This window comes from Camarhynchus parvulus, chromosome 2 (assembly GCF_901933205.1).
Source record: "Camarhynchus parvulus chromosome 2, STF_HiC, whole genome shotgun sequence".
Taxonomy (NCBI): domain Eukaryota; kingdom Metazoa; phylum Chordata; class Aves; order Passeriformes; family Thraupidae; genus Camarhynchus; species Camarhynchus parvulus.
The window spans coordinates 6,716,188-6,733,053 of NC_044572.1; the positions used below are offsets into that span (position 1 = coordinate 6,716,188).

At 41.9% G+C, this 16,866-nt stretch overlaps 1 protein-coding gene across 6 annotated transcripts in view; it reads left to right on the forward strand.

Annotated features, from left to right (window-relative positions):
• Positions 1 to 1,338: 1,338 nt before the first annotated feature.
• Positions 1,339 to 16,866, forward strand: part of GALNT11 (polypeptide N-acetylgalactosaminyltransferase 11) — a 46,638-nt gene continuing 31,110 nt past the window's right edge. Inside the window, exon 1 of one of the 6 annotated variants that reach the window (XM_030964051.1) lies at positions 1,339 to 1,409. The gene's annotated coding sequence lies outside the window, so the exon portion shown is untranslated. Of the gene's footprint in view, positions 1,490 to 1,789; positions 1,816 to 8,016; positions 8,406 to 15,369; positions 15,502 to 16,643; positions 16,691 to 16,866 lie in introns of those variants that run through there. The other 5 variants (XM_030964059.1, XM_030964090.1, XM_030964075.1 and 2 more) reach the window with 5 other exon arrangements.

Genomic DNA, 16,866 nt, shown 5'->3' on the forward strand with positions numbered 1-16,866 from the left:
ATAATCTCTGGATATTGGGGGCAATATCCACCAAAGAATGGGCTTGGATGTGTCAACCCAGCTTAATTTCCACTTCAATAAAATAAAATCTGCCATCTTCAAAGTGTCATTCAGGAGCTCAAGTTCTGTAATCTGGGTATTTATAAAATAAGCTCCCAGTCCTGACTATGCTGTGCAAATCTGACAGTAAGTTTGTTCTTAGACCTCACCAGGGTTTACAAACCCAGCATTCCTTCCAGTTTTACCCCTTTGCCTGGAGAAACGACACCTGCCAAGCCAGTCCTGCACAAAGATGGATCTGTGCTGTGGTGGGTTTAGTAAGCCAGTGGTTTGACCCTTTACCCAGGATATCAAAGATCTGAGGTTTCAGCATGATTCCCCACCTGTGAGGATGTAAATCTTGTCTCTATGGAAGCACATTAACTGCCAATCTGTTATTTCAGCGCAGTTGTGGTAGATTTTCCTCTGCTATCTCCCTCTTCCAGCTGAAGAAAGGATCCCCTCGCACTCCACACAGCAACTCAACCTACAGGGTAAGGGATCCATGCCTGGTCAGCCCAGAAATCCTCCATCACAGGCCTTTTTTCCCCCTTCAAAACCCCTGGACAATTACAGGGACTGGAGTATCTCTTTTGTTAGGGGAGATTGCAGGAGCTGGTCCTGTTCAGTCTAAACACTGAGAAAGGATCTCATTAAGACATAGAAGTATCTCAGAAGTGGGTGCTAAAAGGACAGTGCTGGACTCTTTTTGGTGGTGCCCAGCAACAGGATGAGGAGCAATGGCCATAAACTAAAACACAAGAAGTTTCACTCCAAGACGAGTAAGACTTTCTCTACATTGAAGGTGGCAGAGCACTGAACAGCTGCCCAGGGCGGTCATGGATCTCCCCTCGGTGGATCCAAACCCACCTGGACACATTCCTGCGACACCTGCTCATGTGAGCAGGCTTGGGCTGGATGGGACCCGAACAGTTCTGACTCTGCACTTCCATTACGGGCATTAAAGGCCGAAAAGCCCGAAACAAATACTTCGAGGGGGTTGGAAAAGGCTTTAATCGTCACAGAGAGCTGCCAGACACGGCGTAAACCCGATGGGATGAACAAAGACATTCACAGCAAACCTGAGGGGAGGAGAGGAGTGAAAGCCGCACATCCACAGCCCTGCACTCCTGATTCCCCTCACAGCTCGGCAAAAGGGACGCAAGACACACAGCACAGCACTTCGGCTCTACCCCTCAGGGCTCGCCATATTCTCCTGAGGCCCCAGCCCCCCCTGTCATGGCGGCGGAGGAGGAGGAGGAGGAAGAGGAGGAGAATGGGGAGGAGAAGGAGGAGGAGGCAGCGGTCACATGGCGCCAGCGCCGCCACAGCGGGCGCTGGGCGGGCGAAGGGGCGATGCCACCGCCGCGGTGAGTGCGGGGCTGTGCGGGACACGGGCCGCGGTGGCGGCGTGAGGGGAGGCGGCCCCGGCGGGGGAAGCGGCGCCGGGGTGAGAGGCAGCCCGGGGGGGCGGGTCGGGGTCAGCGGCGGCATCGGGCTCTCTGTGCACGGTGGTAGATGGGACTCGATGATCTCAGAGGTCTTTCCCTACCGAATGGATTGTGTGATTCCGTTTTCCCGCCTGCCCTGGGGCAGCGGTTCCTGAGCCCCAGAGGCTGGTGCGGTGCGGGGCTGACCCGGGTGAGGTGACAGCGGGAGGCTGCCCCGGCCGGGTCCCCGCCTGCCCCGGCCTTTGCTGGGGGCTCCTGTTTAACCTGACCCCGGGGGGAGACCGAGGGGCTGCCGTGGGGTGTGCTACACAGGATGGGAGATAACGTAATTACTGTTTTTATACTCTTTAAATGCATGTGAGAGAGCAGCAGCAGCCCGCCTGCAGGTAGATTGAAACTCTGCAAATCTGACCCGAAATGTGAGGATCGCTACGTGTTGGTGTTGCTGGCGCTGCTCCGTTCATTGATTCGTTTGTAGGGAGAGGTCAGGCATTGCTTTATGGAGAGCTGTGTGACCCCGTGAAATATTAAACCTTTCTTTTCTTTATGACTGGGAAATTTATTTTAAAACCGTTTCTTCTGTCTTTCCCCTCCCACCTGCCCCCCGTCCTCCGCTCCCCCCTTGTTCTTCAGTATATACTTATATGCAACACTGAGGCTTCTCTCTTCCTTTTAGCAAATATGTGTTATTCTTCGTGGCTGGTCTCCAGCTCTTTAGTCAGTTCATTATTGCCATGTGGTATTTTTATTTTTTTTTGTGTGTGTGTTAAAGCTTGTAAGGAAAGCTGCAGCAGAACATGCTGGAGCAAATGGACTGTCCCAAAGTTACCTGCAAGGCAGAATAAAGGTTCTCTGGTCCCTTGCCTGTAAGAAAACAGACAGATCTGAATAAGCCACTAAAAGTCCTGTGCTGCTTGTAGTGGGGGGCTTAGCAGGTCAGAATTCCCTGCTGTAATGTGGTACTGGAAGCAAACCTTGTGTTTAGAATCCACTTTTCTAGACAGCTGTTTCACCTTTGTTCACTTTGCCACAGGTGTCAGCCTGAAAACTTGCTGTTGAAAGTAATTAGAACACTGATGCTCTCTATTACAGCATCTCTGCCAAACTGTATCTTGAGTTGTTTTTAATATCAGTTGCAAGGCAGCTGCAGTAGACCCTACAGGACTTTAATTATGTAGTTAAAATGCAGCCCCTGCTCTTCCAAAGGAAAAAAAATATAATCTCATGCCCTGGCTTTGTTGCTGTTCTGTAAACAGTGTTTTCTCCACTTGGTCCAGAGTATTTGGAGCATTGTTTTCTGTTCAAAGGAAGGGTGAAATCTCAGTGCCAGCACAGTAATTGTGCAGGTGGGCAGGGTTGTTAGCACTCTGCTAACATGCTGTTTTTCCCTGGAAAATGTATTTCAACATAAGCTCAAATCCCTTCTTTCCTTAGAAAGAGTAGTCTGGTAGTCTGCAAATTACATTAAGTATTCTTGCATGCTTTATGAGCTAGGATCTGTTTGTTTTTTTTTTCCTTTCCTATGGGTGTCATCTTAATAGGAAGCTATTCCTAGGTATCTCTGATTAGCTTAAGCTGATCCAAATGCAGACTGTGCCCAAGAAAGGATGGTACCAATCTCTTCCTGCAGTGTGTTTCTGCCATGCTACCCCATAGAGAACCTCTAAGTATGTGAAATAGTCCAGCTGGGATTCCTAGGCCTCATTTTAGAACAGTGTAAATGTCCAGGTGGTTCCAGATAAGAGGCTTTTGATTAACCAGAAATTGGCCTCCCCTGGTAGAACTGTCTCTGAAGAACTGCATGCCTTCTGCATAAGCTTTTCCTCATCTCTGGGTAAGATAAGCTCCTGCAGAGTTTTAGGAGCTCTTCTGCAGCAGGGAAGGAAAGAAATAACAGTGCAGCTCTAATGAGCCTTCATCTCCCAGCCTCAGATGAGGATGCCAGCAGGGGAAGTGGCATTTGTTCTGCTGGAAGAGAGACTGACTGCAGATTTCAGGGCCTGTGGCCTGGCTTCTACTATCTAATCACATTCTCAGAGGATACAAATCAATACTGCATTATGCACAGGAGTAGCACTGGATAGAGTTCCTGAAAGGCTTCTGTGTGACTGTAGTTTATGAGAATGGGTGAGTCTGATCATTTTCATAGTGATGTAAAATAACAATAGGTGTGATTGAAGAACTTTAGGTGGCAGAAAGCCTGGAAACAGCAGGGCACGTGGAATAAAGATAAATTATTGGTATTTTGAAAATTTATCTCCAGAAAATAGGCTTTCTCACAATAAGTGATGCAAACCTCAAGTTTTTACTGGTAGGTATAAGGCATGCGTGTGGTGTGGGGTCACATGGATGAGGTTAGAAGTGTCTGAGCAGGTAGTAAAAGTAGGATTTGGGATTTTCCAGTGAGAAAGAGCAGGGCACTGTGGAGGTGACAAGAACAGAGGCAGGATGGTTCTTTGGTTACATTCCTTGGCAGTCCTGTAGAACGATTGCAGTCAGAGCAGCCAGCAGGCTGAGTTTGGCACTGTGGCAGCTCTGTGTTGATAACTTGAAGTGGAGAAGTAAAGTGAGACTTCCACTGAAAGGAAAATGTAAAACTTCCAAGATTACAATCATTCCTTTCTGAGACTTGTTTGTCAACTTCCTAAAAAGTTGCATCTGCCTGGTAGGTGATACTGCAGCTAAAGGTATCCCCAAAATCAAGCAATTTCCTTTGGTACCATTCATTTTGGAGAGATACTGCTTACTGTTGCAGAGTAAGAGTATGTTCTTGTATTTCGAGTGCAGAAATGAATTTGATTTTCCCTTCTCAAAAAGTATTACAGAGGTGAAGTCTGTTTGAATCCCTGTTAGAGTGTGGGAGGCAGATAAACTGTCTTCTTATCAAGGGTTTCTTTTCAAAACATATGGTGATTTATGGAGATGGAAGCATCTGCTGTTGCAGCTACTGTGTTAATGTATAAAGTAGTGTCAGTGGTGGGGTCTGGGCTGTTCAAGCAGGGGTTTGCAGCAGGAGTGGAAGCATTTGTTTAATTCTCTCTGTGTAAGAGAGTTGTATGCACCACATCCTCTAGCCACATTCTAGCATGTTTCTCATGTGAGTCAGCATTGTGTAAGAATTAGTGTAAATGTTCTGTTTGAATACTCTGTAAAAACTAGAAAAACGCTGCAGCAGAAAAGGTAGAAAATTAGGAAGCTGATTGTACTGTTTCATTCAAAAATTGACTTCAAGCATACTCAATTTCTGGTATTTTGGTGTAGGAACTTCTGAGCTTATTCCCTGAGATGTGAAAATACATTAAATCTGTAGATTAAATAACCAGTGGTGTTACTGAAATGTAGAGCATGGATTAAAGTGCCTGTAAACATGTGTTTTATGTGCTGTATCTCAGCCCTTTGCTGTGCAGTCTGGCTTGGCAGCCTGATCCTTTGCATGTTTGAAAGTGGAGCACAGTGCTCAGGGGTGAATCAGCTTTTCCACTGCTGACACGGATTAGAGACCCCTGAGGTAGGATTTGCTGCTGCCTGCTCTGTGCTTTAGAGGGTGAGCAAGAAGTTGTGCAGGCCAGGGAGGAGTCCAGAGCTGCTCCCCCGCAGTGCTCACAGGTCTTTGATATCTTTGTGGCTCCAAGTTCAGCTGGGAGCAGGTGAGCTCTTGTGGTTTTCTGTCTCGTGGCACTAGTGGCATTGCAAGTTCTGTGTTTCTGAAGTTGGCTGTGACTGACCAGCTCTTCTGCAGAGACTGTTCACATTTGTGCTCCAGCCTCTCTTGCCACGAAGCAGGACAAAAGCAATTCCTCTTGCTGCTTGAGGGGGAAGAAATGTGTGCATGAGTGGCTGTTTGGGGGGTAACTGCCTGCCTGCAATAACTTCTTGTCATTCCCGAGATTTCAGCTACAGAGACACTGCACCTTTTAAGAACTCAGATTTTAAATTGACAGGCTAAGCTAATAAACTTGCAGAGGCATGCTGAAAGGAAGGTACCTTGGTGAAGGGTTGCTATGTGCCAGACTGATTTAAGCAAATGCTTAATGAATGTTGGAGGCATGTTCATGGAGGTCTTTTTAGTTTGTGTAAAACCATCCAAATGTTGCTTGGCTAAATGACACAGATTTTCTTGTGCAGACAAGAATTAAATTGGATGCTTTAAACCTTGAAGGTGGCCTTAATTAAAACACAGATACTTTTCCAGGAAGCACAAACTATCTTGTTTTGATTCAAAACCCCTTATGAATCAAACTATCTTGTTTTGATTCAAAACCCCTTATGAATCAATCTTTGTAGGTATTTTGACTATTTTGCCAGTTCCTGAAGCATAACATCAAGAACAAAGAGTCCCACTGTCTCTATTGATACATCTCATATTTGTTCTTGAATATGTTTTCTGGAAGTATTTCCTTTAGTTTTTCATTTCCTGAAATACCTTAATTTTGTCAGTTAGCAAGAATCTCTTATCTCTGGTGTCAGCAGATGTTGAGACTCATCACCTATAAACCAGGAGATGGCCAAGTTCTTGATTGCACATTAACCTTCTGTGCAAGCAGAGTGCTGGGAGGCATGGCTCCTACTGAAGTAGGAAAATGTATTTTTGATCTGCTGTTCATTTTGTTGCAACATCCATGATTTCAACATCAAAATCCTGAGTATTTTTTCCTGTTAGAAACATTGGCAATAGATAAGTAGAAGAAAAGTGACCAAGAGGGGATGGAAAAGGAGTGGTCCACAACTCTTTCCTCAAAGGGATTTCTTGTGAGAAGGAAAGACTGAGTCTGTAAGATCACAGAGAAGGAATGAAAGACCAAAAAAATTAATTTTTTGGCATAACTTGTAGAAGTTTGCTGTCCTTATACGTAATGCACAGTCTGTTTCTTCTAGTGACTTGTTTTAATCCAACAATTAAGGTATTTTCCTTAATACATGAGGAGAGTGCTGAGACACTGAGTTGCTGAGAATCTCAGCAAAATCCTGAGCAGAGCAAACACTTCAACCAGTGTTTCTTGGCTTGGTCCGGTACCTGTCCTGGTGCGGTCAGCGAGTTGGAGAGAACACAAAGTAAGTTTATATCCTTAGGATTCCTCTCTTCTATTAATGTCTAGAGACATTTGTGAGGAGATAAGAGGTAGAGAGAAACCTGTGCACAGAAAATACTTTAAACTTCTGATGAGAAAATGAATCCAAAGCAAGAAGATTGCAGGGTCTTGGTTTATCTCAGAATTTCTTACTGGGGAAAAAAGAAAGTTCCAAATGGCATGGATACTGTGGACTCTGTGCTAAAGCTTGGAGTGAAAAACTCCAAGTGATCTTTATTTCCAGACATGAGAAATGCAGATGGAAATTAGGTTCAACTCATACTTTTAGTATTTTTTTGACTTCTGCTTTTTTTAACGATGACCATTCCAACAAATTCCAACATTTCCAACATGGAAAACCACAGAACGTGGTACATTGAGGAAATCACTAAGATAGTGCTATCCTTAACAGCATTGAGAAATGTAACAGGGTTAAGAACCCTGAGCAGTTTAGCATGAGTTAAACATTTTCCTATTAGAGGTGATCTAGGGATTTAAACTGTAACTTGTTTTAACCTCACATCTAATTCTGGGGCTACATTTCATCTATTGCTTATATTTTTTGTTAGTTTGTGTTTAGTTTTTGTTGTTTGGGTTTTTTACACAAATAAATCCTTTTGCTTACATCACATACTCAGGCTCCATAAAAATGTTTGATTCTGGTCTGACTGAACCAGGTATTTTTATGTAAATTTCTGCTATTGAAAAGGAAAACCATGCAGAAAGAGAAATGAAGTAGACTTGTATGATTTGTGAAGAGTAAGCACCAGAGTCCAGGAATTCTGAGATCTGAGGCTGTAGTATAAGGTGCAATGTGACACTTCTCATTAAGGCAGTTTCCAGCTCTTTAGTACAAATTCTAACATAATTGCAGCCATTTTGCATTTGATACATGTTCAGGTGGAGTCTCTGGAAGTTCCCAGTGGGAGCTGGCAGATGTCTTTTGTGTATTTTTTTGTATCCAGCTGTTGATACCAGTCTGAGTTCTGCACAAGTGGATGGTAAATGTCTTCTGGGAGCTACTGCAGAACCTGTGCCAAGTGCAGTTTCCATGGTTAGCAGTCACAGGTTTAAAACAGACTGGTCATCCCCACTTTTTACCACTGTCCCACTCAAAAGTCCTTCAGTGAGGTCTGTTTGGTTGACAGATTTGCTGCCTGCTTTTTTTTTTCAGGAGGGTTGCACAAACGAGGCCTGAATTTTTTTTGGTAATTTTTTTTTAAGAATTAGAAAAGGTGTTTTCACTTTCCTAGTAAAAGACTGGAAAAAAAAAAGCCCAAAGTGCTTCTGATGAAAATTTCTGAAAATTAACAGAAAACATACCTAGAAAATTTCTGTTAAAATGTGGGAGTCTTATGAAGTTCCTAGGGATTTGGAAAATGAGAACTAAGGGAATTTTCATACAACTTAATGATCATTTTCTCTAGCATTTCTGTGGTCTAGTAATGAGGAAGAATATTACTGATTGATTATGTGAGTGGCAGGAAAATGACCATGTGTATATTGCCAACTCCATGGATTGATAGATGGATCATGCATCAGCTGAAAAAACATAATAAAAGAGATATGAAAAATAATTACAAAGAGAAAAAAAAATATTTTGGGGCAGTGAATGCAGCCAAATAAGTATGTGCAACATTGGTGTCCTCAGACCCATCCAAACTGGGCTGTTTTCCTAGAGAGCTCTGTCACCCCATTCCCAGGCAGGACCTGCAAGCCACAAAGTGTTAAGTTTCTGGCTCAGCGGTTCATTGTTCACTGGGAATGAAGACACCGCGCTGCTGCAGTCAGTGTGCTCTCCCTGTGTAACCTTGCTCTGCTTTAGTGCCGACTCTTCTGGAAAAAGGTGAGGCTTCTACAGTTCAGCTCTTCCTGTAGAAGTGTCATGATCTAATTATTTTGCGTGAATCTGCATTTTTGTTGTTATTTTGGTAAGCTTTGCAGACATAAAATGTGAGGAACAGCTAAGCAGATTTTAAACATTTAAAAAAGGTATTAAGCAGCTTATTTGTGTGTAGTTGACCTTGTAAGCTCTTACATTCTGCATTTGCATATTGTGCTGAAGGGTTGTTAAACTAATATTTAGATGCATGGATCTTTAATGTGAGAGAGATGCAATGAAGAACAACTTGTGGGGTGTTTAACCTTGCTGTTTTCTAAGCTCTGTGAAGAAGGAAGGGACTGTATGACAAAATGCATTGCAGCTTTCTTTGGAGACGTTGTGGCTTCTTTCAGAGCTGGTTTTATTGATGAAAATAAAATCTTGCTGTTTGAATTAGAAGAAAGTATTTGTCAGCAGCAAGAAAGGCTGAAGGTATTTTTAGGACTCCGGGAATGGCATGACATGTATTTGTGAGCCAGATGGCTTAAAGGAACATCCAGCCCAGCAGCCTGAGCGTTTGTCAGGGGGATAGGTAAGAATTTCTTTCTTATAACTGTGCTTTGGGAAATAAAAAGCTTTTTTTTGAGGGGAATGAGGACACTGCAGCAGCATGAAACTGTGTACTGTATAGCATTTATTTACCCAGAATTGAGAGCCAGGATTTTGGTAAGCTTGTATTTCTAATCCAATAGTTCTTGTTTTTTCTAACCAGGCTGCACTATTATGTTACTTTTCTTGATGCAATGTTGTACGGCTGGTTGTAACTAAACCTGGTGTTCTTTTCAGCTGTTTGTTAACATGAGATCCTGAGTTTAAAAAGTTTTTCTTTCCAAAACTTGTAACTGTTTTTTCCATTAAAATTGTGTCCTTAAATTAGAGCCCTTGTCAGATACTTTCACTTCATGGTGTGGAACAATATGTGGGGAAAAAGGAATCCTTTATCAATTAAGGAAAAACCCAATATGTTTTAACAAGAAGTGAAAGATGTTACTGCAGAAGATACTTGAACATTTCTTTAGGGGTGCTTTTTTTTTTTTTTTTTTTTTTTTTTTTGAAATGCAAGTGGATAAAGGAGGAATTTCACATTTTTATTATAAAAAAAAGCCAAAGTGTTTTCACACACTCTGGAATGGCAGCATGCTAAGTACAGCTTTTTTACTGGAGTTGAGAAATTCCTTGATAAGCAAATTTATGTTCCTAGAGGAGGCATTTCAATGTATAGTTCACAGGTTTGAAAATGATGCTATGCAATGTTTAGACATCTCTGGTTAAAGCCCAAAAACTGAAATACAAATCAGTGTATGAGTGAGTCATTTGACACTGGAAAAATAGTGAGGGCTGAGAACATAAGGACTCAACAAGATGAATTTTAAAATTTGTCCTAAAACACTTAAAGCTTTTCAGACTTCATATACTTGGAGTATAGTTTCATAGATCTTCAACAATTCATGCAACTAAGGCAACTATGTACCTTTCTTTATCTTTAAATATAATGAATATTATTGATATTTTAAGATTTTCTCTTAAGTGTTGCTCGAGATTTTGTATTCATTCCAGGAGGATTTATTTTAGGTGGTATGACATGGATTTGTATATCTGTGCTGAAATGACTAAACTGTTGGCTCTCAAAGCTTTGAAAGTTGAATTTAGAAGGGACTTGCTGAGGCTTATTAAAAATAGATCTTAATGTGTCATCTCATTAAAATGAATGGGAACAGTGGTCTTATGCAAGAGGACAGCCTGTGGTCCACAGGATATCTCTGTGAATGAGTGTTGGTGAACATTAACATGATTTAACATTAGTCTTTTTTAGTTCTTTCTTTCTCCTACCTTGCACCTCACTAAATAGCTTGGGTCTGTTTTCTTGGTAACATCCCTGTAGGTAGCAACAGGCTGCTATTTTAGTTCTCATCCCAAAGCTGTCTCTTCTGCAGGCTGAAGGAGCCCAGCATCCCCAGTTCTCCCAGGGCAGGTGTTCCAGCCTGTGGCCATCCTAGTGGCCTTTTCCTGACCTCACTCCAGTTCCTGATGTCTGTCTTGTGCTGGTAAATCCCTCCCTGGGTGCTGTCCCTGCCTGTGGTCACAGGGAGCTGTGGAATTGCACCCTGCCTCAGCTGCCTGTGCTCCTGTGGGTCCATCCCTGAGCTCCCCTTGCTGCAGGGCTGTGTTCTGGCTCAGGCTTAGCCAGGCCTTGGCTGGTCCTTGTCTGCAGAGCTGTTCCTCAGGCTGTGCCAGCAGCCTCAGTTTGTCTGTCCCAGGTGCAGGGCTTGGCATTTGTCCCTGCTGAATGATTCAGGTTCCTGTAGGCCCAACCTGTCTTTACATGAGTAGTTACCTGCCTGTATTCTGTCAAAAAAAGCCACTTAATTCATAAAGTGCAATCACCCATCCCTCTGTAAGGTCAAAAATTAATGGTGGTTTTTAATTAAAAACAAACTGGTAGGTAGATCCAATTCAGTGATAAATCAGTCCTGTAGGAAGGTTTTTAAAGAAGGAGTTAAATTAGCTTGGTGCTCAGATTCTGGGGCATATGAAACACTTTTATTTGGAGGTGTCTATTGCTTTTGCTCTGACTGAATGTTGCTCCTAGTGATGTGTGTTGGATCTGAAGCAAAAGCTGCCCGAGGTGTCCCTTTCTCATCCTGCTGCTCTATTAACTGTGACTTTCCCTGAAGACAGAGATTCTAATGGAAAGGTTGCCCGGAAAAAAATAATTCTTTTGCAAGTGCAGAAGGTGTGTGAATGGCATCTCTGTTTGTAGGAGGAGTGTGTCTTTACTGCAGTACTAATTCCTCCTAATCCGGCCTCTGTTCATTGCACTGTTAATGTTGTTTGGTAATGATTCAGCCAGTAAATTGGAAAGCCAGTTCATGGGTAGCTATAACATCTTGGAGGCCAAGAAATGTAGGAAGGGTTAAGGCTATTAAAAGAGCAAAGTTGCATTCATGAGTAGTGTTGGTTTATATTCCTGTGTTCTGCTCTCCCCCAAAAATAAGAAAGTAAAAACTAGAAGCATCTATAGAAAGTCATGCAGCAAAATATCCTAATACTCTGTAGAAAGATAAAGTAGTTTAATGATTTTGTTGTTGTTGTTGTTTTTGATAGAATGCTCCTTAAAAATGAAGATTATACACATCTGTTCCTTGCCCCAGTGTAGTTCCAAAATACACAGGTAGTCTTGAAGGGGACCTGAGTAGTATGAGTTGAGTATCTGTCTTTTCCTTTTTTTTTTTTTTTTTTAAGAAAAGCTGTTCTTGGAAAAACTACAAGCAGACTTTAAGGTTTTCTTAAATAATTTTTACTCCTATTTCAAAAATTTTGAGGTTAGTCTGATCCTCTGTTTGACCTCTGACAAACATGAGTTCTGGCACACTTATGAAATATCTACTCATACGGTGTGTTTACTAAACTGTTGAGGTTAATCCAAACAGATGTCAGTGCTTAAGCAGTGGCAGGTCATAGAGTCTGTAGCAAATATTGCTCTTTAAGCCAAAATATTGTGGATTGTGGTTGACATTTTTTGCTTCCTTTAAAAATATCCAAGGCCAGCACATTGGGCCAGTGTTACTGAGAGCTGCACAGGTTACTAACAACAAACCCTCCTGGGCTGTGGGGGGAACACAGTTGTATCTTTGTTGGGCCAGTTATTAAATGAATGTAAATATTGCTGGGCTTGATGTATGAAATGAATGTCATGGTGGTGGTGTAAGGCTGCCAAAAGAAGCTGCTGTGACATGAAAAGCCTATTGCACAGTGAGTACTGCAGCTCAGCTCTGGCAGGTGGGCTCCTGGAGACTTTTTCAGCTTTGTGATTAATTGAATGTAAGAGACTTTTACTGAGTTACTAATATTTAACCTTTACAGTTATCTTTTAAAAAGAATCAATTATTTACTACTTGTGCAAGGAACTGAGAATTCTGTACTGGAATTTGTGGAAATTAGAGAGCAGTATTTTACTCCTGGCATTTCTGGTATGTGGGTCTGCAAACTCAGTTCCAAGGCTTTGCCAAAGGAAAATTGTCATGCAATAAATATAAGGCAGTCAAAATAGAGCAACAAGAGAGACACTGAAAGGCTGAATATTTGGTTAGAAATTCTCAGAATACTGTTCCTTCCAGTCTTGGTCTCTTCTGAGCTGATGGAGGCAGCTTCTAAGATATGTTTTTTCCTCTTTTGCCCCCAGTTTGGATTGTAATTTCCTGATGTTGGAGATGCTGCCAACCTTGGATGATTTGTGTTTGTTGTGTTGAAGTGTGTCTGGATTCCTGAGTACACCAGAGTGAACAGCCATGAACTCCCTGCATCTCTAGGGCATGGGAATGAATGCCTGTAAAATACTTCAAGGTGTTATCATTTATTACTTGCTCTGGAAGCTCCTGTCTTGCCAAGGGAAAGGAAATGCCTTCTGTTTATTCTGGATGTTCTTTACTACTTGAGGTTTTTGAAAGAAGAATTGTTTGAGGTGTTTTTTTACTTTTGGCAGCTGTACTGCTTTTCAGAAATGAAGGGGAGATTCATGATAGACCCTCAGGTCTACTCTCTTTCCAGGAAAATTTGTGAGGAACTGTATTGTGAAATAATTCTTCTTGCTATGTTTAAATCATGGATTATTCTTTTGTGGCATTTAGTATTTTTGCTTGGTCTTGAATAAATAAATAGAAAATTGTTTTAACTGTACCGTCCAAATAGCAATTTATTGGTGACTGGACTCATTGTTACAGTATTGCATTAATGAAAATTATTCTTATGAGCCCGTTGGTTATCTGAATTCTGCAGTTCTGCTTTTTTTTTTAAATTTCATTTGTTTCTGTCTAACTGTTCAAACCTGCCAGCTGTGCTTGCATTAGCAGAGCTTTAGGCTGTTGAGTTAAAAATACATATAATCTGGTTTTTTCATGGAACATATATCAGAGCTGGGAAAGATCCTAATACTTTGGATTTGAAAGGCATGTCCTTTGCATCTCCTGTATTCAGGAACAGGTTTTCTCTGTTTAAGGGGGGAAAAAAAGTGAGGAAGAAATAAAGAAGGGTTTGGCTTTGCTTAAGTTTCAAAATCTTCCTTGGAGAAACCAAGTGGGAGAGGATGGATGTTTTAAGACATTCATCAAGATATTATGACCATCCATAGGCTGAGACAGTTGTTGGGTAAATTGGCAAAATGTATTTCCTAGAAGACTTCACATCACTGGAGAGGAAAGGAGCCTGGACAGAGTGGGGCTTTTATTCACTGTGTCTGCTTGGAAGGAGTTCGTGGATAGGGAGATGGTTGAGGCGAGAATCAAGGGTTGAGTGTCAGGCTCTGTGAACTGAATGTTTCCTCCAGTGTCCTTGTGCCCAGCTGCAGTCTCCTCTCCTTCTCCCTCTGCACTTATCCAAGTGGGTTTTTTTTGTTGCACACTGAAATGAGAGGAGGGATTCTTGTTTCTTGGTATGTTGAGGAGGGGCAGAGATATATTTGTGTGATTGTGCTTTGCATGCAAGGGCTGGAAAGGTTCTCTTGTTTCCTCAGGGCAGATCCCAAGCAGGGCTGATGTGGCTGAAGACTTGGAAACCTCCTCTGGCCTAAAGCACATCTGTAAGAAGGCAATCAATTTAAAACTATTCAAAACTGGAGTGTGCAGCTCTGACACAGATCATGACTCTGTCTGCTGAAATGGCGGAAGTGGTTGAAATCCAAAGGACAGTGTTTGTGTAAATACATACGTGTTGGTGAATTAATAAACTAATAAGCCTCAATGTGCTTTTCATACACAGGGTTAACGTTTTTTTCAGTTCTGCCTTCAGAATGGTCTGCATAGTGAGTCTGTATTTTGCTGCCAAATAAATTACCAAATGTCTTGGTTGAATAGTGAGGTACTGAACTGGCACAGGCTGTGCATTGTGGAGATTCTGTCATTTGACTTAAATGCAGCATTTCAACATCTTTATCATTTTACAAAATGGCAGAATAGTGAAGGAGAGGAAAAAAAGGTGAAGCAGATCTAGCAAAGATCAGGTGGAAATAACACTTGGTATATTTAGCTTTGGTTTGCATTGGTTGCTTTTGTAGCAGTAGCCAAGTATGAGCTTTTAGCCTGGTCGGAGATGGAAGGCATGTACAGCAGTGTCCTCACTCTGGTGATTAGTAATTTATCCATTCCTTTTGAATCTGAGTGTGCCTGATGGCAGTCACAGCAAACTTTAACCTTGCCATGGCTGGAAGTGCCACAGCAGCAGGTGTATCACTGAGCTGTGAAAGAGATGCAAGCAACTATGGAAATATTTAATCCATGAGGAATTCTGCTCTGTGTGCCTGTCTTCTGTTACTAGAGATAGAATAGATTGTTTCTTCTGTGCAAGCTGCAATATAGATGTATCCTTAAACAACTCTGAAATGAAAAGGTTCCTTCTCTGTTATAGTAATTTTTATCTTGCTAGGACAGTTCTATTCCAAAGTGTCAGTGCATGTTAGGATTGTCCATCTGTGTTACCATAGTGAATGGAAAAACACCTCCAGCAGTTTTTGAGGAGCAGTATGTTAGGCTTGGACAAATCTTCCTGCAGATGACCTTCTGGTGGCCATGCAAAAAGAACCTGGCAAGGACCCAGATCCTCTTTTATGGAGAAGCATTAATTGTCTGCAGAGTGCTGAGCAGGAAGAATTATTATAATGAGAGGATATAAGTGTTTGTCTGCTCTTGCTCCTCTGCAGCCTTGCATGCTTGTTCTGAGCCAAGGTTCACCCTGGTGTGGTTGTGTTAGCACAGGGCATGAGGCAGTGAGGATTGGTCATCTGTACTTCTCTAACTGAGAAACCTATTCTGCTAGCAAAAATGAGGATTTTCTTCAGTCATTTCTGCCCCAGAGTGTTTGATGCCTGCCTAATTTAATGGCCTTGCAGCTAAGCAGCAAGATTTCTGTGACAGTGTTAGAGAGAGAGAGCCTGTTTCACAGAGAGTGCAATTCATCTGTATGCACAGGGTCAGCCTGAGATTTAAACCCTCTGTAAGACCTTTTTAAGCTCCTTGGGCTCAACTGCTCTGTAGATTGTTGCCTTGCAGAAGTGAGGGAGTTTGACATGGTAAGAACAATGGGTAAATTATTTTTGAGGAGGGTAGGTTTTGGTTTTTTGCTTTGCTCTGTGGATATTTTATTCTCAGGAGATGATGACCTGCTGCAGTCTGGGAAAGGTAAGCTTGAATTTTGACATATATTCTTTTTAGATGGAAATCACTAAGGACTCAGAATTACATTGCCAAAGCAAATGGTGTCTTTATAACGTTCTTTGGGATCATTAACAGCTTCTACCTTTGTTTAATAGTTTCCCATATTGAGAAGGAATGATTTGTTTGTACTCATAAATGTTCTGGTTTGTTCTTTGCCAGGCTGACCTGAAAACTTCTGGTAGTTTCTGACTTTTTGAGTAGTTTGAAATATGCATCCGCATAAATGATTGACTCCTACCCCAGTATTTGTTTTCTTAAAGTTTTGCTAATTAAAAAGTGATTAAATTATTTCCTGACTTTTTGTTACTGTGCAAAGACTTTGTTTTGGTTAGGTAGTGATGAAAGAAATCAAATTCTTTGAGTCAGCATTTTCCCCCCTCAGTTTGAGGAACTGATCTGTATAGTTTTTAAGGCGTGTGGGGGTTTTTTTTGTTAGTGTGGGGTTTTTTCTGTGTATTGTTTGGAGGTTTTGTTTTGGTTGGTTTTGTTTGGTTTCTTTTGCAGGGTGGGGGAAGGGTGTTGAACATTTTTTACATTTGGGGAACTCCAGAAGATTTACCCAGTTCTCCTGGCCCATAAGTAAAACACTTTCACCAGCTTCATTTGCTTCACTTCACAGTTTTGCTTATGCAGTATAGCTTTGGGGAAAATTGTCTTATGGATGTCTAAAGTAAAACTCCAGTCTGGGTTGCTTCCTTCCAGCTCTAGATGGGCATCTCCTTCAGGGAATATGAAAGCTTTTTTGGAGTCTGCAGAGGCCTGGAGGAGCCCAGTAAATTGCCTTAGGGCTTTTCCTTCTTTTCCTGTCCCATCTGTCTTCTTTCTGTGGAGAAGATTATCTGTAAATGTGACTGTCTTGGTGCTGTGTGTTGTTCAATTGCATCCCATGTTTTCTGGAACTCCTGGGACATTCATGAGGGCTGTTCTTAAATTTGGGGCAAGAAGAACTGAGCCATGTAGCTTTTTTGAATCTGTGGTCTCTCATTCTATGCTTTAGGATAGGATCTGAGCTATGAAAATGGATACATGTGGACTTACTCTTGGGTAAGTGGCTCAGAGTGGCCCTGCTTGGGCAAGGGGATTGGACAAGGTGACCTCCAGATGTCCTTTCCAGCCAAAACAATTCCATGAAGAATCAATTCCCTGTGTAGAGTATATTATGTAGTTATAGGTTTAATTCAAGGCAGGAGAAATATACTGTTGTGGAACAGAGATAGTTA